The sequence below is a fragment of the Erinaceus europaeus genome, chromosome 12 (genome assembly GCF_950295315.1).
Source record: "Erinaceus europaeus chromosome 12, mEriEur2.1, whole genome shotgun sequence".
NCBI lineage: Eukaryota > Metazoa > Chordata > Mammalia > Eulipotyphla > Erinaceidae > Erinaceus > Erinaceus europaeus.
Genome location: NC_080173.1, coordinates 99,260,959 through 99,265,650, shown reverse-complemented (window position 1 = coordinate 99,265,650; position 4,692 = coordinate 99,260,959).

The following is a 4,692-nucleotide window of genomic DNA, read 5'->3' as shown; positions in this document are numbered from 1 at the left end:
CTGTCACATGGCACAGAAGTCTCATATTTTGTGGCCTGATTGCTTCTATGACCTTGTTGTAGTGAATGAAGCCTGCATTCTCCCAGGTTTCCTATGCTGTCCCTAACCCCACAGCACTGCTCTGTCATCGTGAAACTTCCCCTTTCCATGGTGCGCCGTTATGGCGGGCGGGGGTCTCAAACTCAGGTCCTCATGTGGCAGTGCACACCCAGTCAGGTGAGCTGTCTCCCAGCTCCTGAAAGTCCACACGTAGTTAAGCTGGTCCATTCAGACCCATCTCAGAACTTTGGGTGGGAATCCAAGGCACTTTCCTCCTGAAGGCAAACAAGCAAGTATAGTTGGCATGTGAAGCCGCCGCGTCCTGAGACCAGCACCACAGAGGGCAGAGCCTTGATGCCGCCTCGCTGCTGGGACGTACCTTGCCTGAAGCTGGAGGGCCCCTGCAAACTACTGTTTAAGCTCCTCTGAGTGGGATTTCCTGTCACTTGTAATATGAGGTTACAACAAATGCAGGATTCAGACAACCAAAGGAGAGGCATGGGGACTAGACCATGTAGTTTTTATGATCTCCTTAAATGATTAAAATGACATGGTCATGTATAAAGGGTTCAGGTTGGAAAGCGTCAGTTGAGCCTAAGAACTCAACTGAGAGTTTCGCCAGTGGAATAAGGTGTACTTGTTTGTGTTTTTACTGACAGAGTGTGCATTCAAATGGTCAAACTCTGGTAGAGAGTTTCATTAAAATATCCTTTAGGGACTGGGGAGATGGCATAATGGTTATGCAAAAAGACTTTCATGCTTGAGACTCTTAGGCTCCAGGTTCAATTCCAGCATCACAATAATCCAGAGCTCTGGTCTCTCTCTTTGTCTCTGTATCTCTCTCCATATATATATATATATATATATATATATATATATATATATATCACTATATCTCTATAAATTTAGCACATATATATGTATATATACATATGTGTATCCTTCAGTGGGCCAGGAAGTGATTCACTCAAGAGAGCAAACATTGTGTCATGTACAAAGGCCAGGACTTGACCCCCCCTGCCATGGGAGTGCCGTACGATAAGGAAGCTTTATTGATCAGTGGTTAGTGGTGCTGTGATGTTTCTCCTTTCTTCCTGTCTTGCCCTCTATTCAAAAAAAGGAGAAATAGTTTTCACTTGGAATTGTGGAACAGTGTGGGCATAAAGTTCCAGTGAAAACCTCAGTGGGGCAACAACCAAAACCTGTCAATAACAGGAGTCGGGCGGTAGCACAGCGGGTTAAGCGCAGGTGGCGCAAGGCCCAAGGACCAGCGTAGGGATCCCAGTTCAAGCCCCCCGGCTCCCCACCTGTAGGGGAGTCGCTTCACAGGCGGTGAAGCAGGTCTGCAGGTGTCTGTCTTTCTCTCCCCCTCTCTGTCTTCCCCTCCTCTCTCCATTTCTCTCTGTCCTATCCAACAACAATGACATCAACAACAGCGATAATAATGACCACAACAATGATAAAACAACCAGGGCAACAAAAGGGAAAAAATGGCCTCCAGGAGCAGTGGATTCATGGTGTAGGCACCGAGCCCCAGCGATAACCCTGGAGGCAAAAAAAAAGAAAAAAGAAAAACCTGTCAATAACACTTGCTAGATAATTGACCCCAAATCCTGTCTCAGCTTCAGGGTCCCATAGACTTGGGTTCAAATCCCACATCTGCCACTTGTTCACTGGTTATTAGTCAATAAATTTCTCTGGAATTCAGTGTCTTCCTATGTAAAGCACTAAGAACAATTCTTACCTCTTTGGGAAGGGGGGAGGATTAAAACAGGGTAGCTGCAGGACCTGAGGGAAGGAAATCTCAGATGTGGTCACTTTTTCCCCACCTGGGCTTCATCTAACCCCAGCACTCCGGGAAGACTCATCTACCCCCTCCCAGATACAGGTGTGTGGCAAAGATAAAGGAGACACCTCAGCATCACCACATCAGCCCTGAGACTTCCCCTGGGCCACTACTCCTGCATGGTGGCCTCTGCCTGGTGAAATGTCCGCCAGGTGAGCCAGCTACCAGTCCCAGTTGTGGTAGCTTTTAGGACAGTGCTGGCTCAGAGACACAGCTGAGGCCTTTAGCAAACATCGGGCTCTTACCCAGGGGACTATTGTTAGAGTGACTTTGCAGGTGAGGAGGGTTAACTGGGAGGTTCAGTCTGGTTCCAGGCACAGAACTGGTAAGTGCAGGTGCCGGGCTGAGTGCTGTGGGCCAGTTTTCAACCGGGGGTGGGTGGGCGGGAAGGGAAGGGGGAGGACTCTCCCTGCACAGTCCCTTGCTCTCCCTGCTCTGCAGAGCCAGTTACTCCTCAGGATGGTCCCCACAGCTCCACACACCCTTAAGAAGATGCTTTAGGGAACCGGGCAGTAGCGCAGTGGGTTAAGCACACATGGCGCAAAGTGGAAGGCCCAGCGTAAGGATCCCGGTTCGAGCCCCTCACCTGCAGGAGGGTCACTTCACAGGTGGTGAAGCAGGTGTGCATGTGTCTGTCTTTCACTTCCCCTCTCTGTCTTGCCCTCTTCTCTCCATTTCTCTCTGTCCTATCCAACAACAATGACAGAAATAACAACAACAACGATAAAAATAACAAGGGCAACAAAAGGGAAGAAATAGCTCCCAGGAGCAGTGGATTCGTAGTACAGGCACCGAGCCCCAGTAAAAAAAATAAATAAAATAAAAAAATAAGAAGATGCTTTAGTAAGAAACTTTCATAAGGGCCAGTGAATGTTGATTAAAGAAGCCCAGTAGTGGACCTTACAGAAGCTTCTGCTCATCCAGGACCCCGGGCTTCCCCTTGCTCAAATGAGGATGTGAGGGGTGGGGCACAGCGTCCGGGAACATCTGATCCTTGCTCAAGTGACTTGTGCAAGCTGAGAGGGTAGAGAAAGCAACTGTGGTCACACTGGCCCCATAGGGACACACAGCTGATGTTTCAGAACCTGCAGTGTGGAACATGTCCCACTTCCCACAGACACAGATGCCCCTGGCATCTGAGAGTCCTACTGGCTGCTCCTGGGGGTGGGGGAGCCACCCAGCCACCAGGCTCTCCCTGGCTGTGCTCCGGCTCACTGCTGGCACCAGGTAACCCCAAAGGCCCCAGTCTGGAGGGTTATCAATGTCCTAAACTAGAGGGTTTGTCCGAGACAGGGGATGACTCCTCCACAGCTCCCTTTCTAGCCACAGACACTGGCACAAGACTTTTCATTCCAAAACTAAATGTCATCCTGAAGAGCAGCGGGGGTGGGGTGGGGGTGGGGGTAGGGAGGAATGCAAAGGCGGGAGGGGATGAGACAATTTCAAATTTGTTCTGCCTCTGTGCAGCCAAGGGCCCCAGTGTTGCTACAGAGCTGTGGCTTTGGTGCCATCTCTTGGCCAAGTGGCCGCAGGGAGCTAAGGAGGGTTCCTGTTACCTGGCTTGGCCCCACACTTATCTGACTTTTTAGCATTGCTGGTGACCTCCACATGCCATTTTACCATTCATGCTGACTCTTCCAGATGGAGAGACTGACAAGAGGAGAGATATCACAGTACTGTCTCTACAGCTAAACCACCTCCCTGGCCACAGAGATAGAATCTTAAATAGGTAATAAAATTAGCATGAGGTGGTACAGGAGGGCCCTAATCCACTGTGACTAGTGTCCTTACAAAAAGAAACCAGGGGGCCCAGTGGTGGCACACCTGGTTGAGCACATATGTTACAATGCACAAGGACCCAGGTTTAAGCCCCCAGTCTCCCTACCTGTAGGGAGAAAGTTTCACAAGTGGTGAAGCAGTGTTCTGTCTCTCTATTACTCTCTTCCCTCTTGATTTCTGGCTGTATCTATCCAATAAACAAGTAAAGATAATTAAAAAAGGAAGAAAGAGAAGGAAGGAAGGAAGGAAGGAAGGAAGGAAGAAAGAAAGAAAGAATCCAGCAGTCCAGGAGGTGGTGCAATAGCTAGAACGTAGACTTGCAAGTGTGAGGTCCCAAGTTCGATTCCTAGCATCATGTGTCCCACAGTACTGCTCTGGTTCTTTCTGTATACAAATAAATAAATCCTGGGCGGGGCAGATAGCATAATGGTTATGCCAAGGGACTCTCATGCCTGAGGCTCCAAAGTCCCAGGTTCAATCCCCCGCACCACCATAAGCCACAGCTGAGCAGGGCTCTGGTATATAAGAAAGAAAGAAAAAGAGAAAGAAAGAAGGAGAGAGAGAAAGAAAGAGAAAAGAAGGCGGACAGGTGTCAAAAGGAGGAGCGCCACACTGCAGGTGGGGACTGGGGGCTCAAACCCTGGTCCTTGTGCCCTGTTGTGTGCGCTGTCAACCAGGTGGCCACCTCCTGGCCCCAAGCCACCTGTCTGTACAGAAGCAGCTGCCCGTGTGCCCGACCCGCCTCCTTCGGGCTCCAGAGCAGACACCTAGGGCCCGAGGGGAGCGGACCGTGCAGAGCACCGCGCAGCTCCGGCTTATGGCGGGGCAGGGAGCTGAACCCGAGGCTCCTGCCGTCACCATTCCGCTGACTCCCCCGCCTCCCAGAAGCCCTTTCACCGCGGGGAGGAGAGGAGCCCCGCCCCAGGAGACTGAGCATGCGCCGAGGGCGCCTCGGCCGGGAGGGGAGGGGACTGCATCTCCCAGAAGGCCACGGGCGGTCTCCGTCCTCGCGTGACTAGTGACTTCCG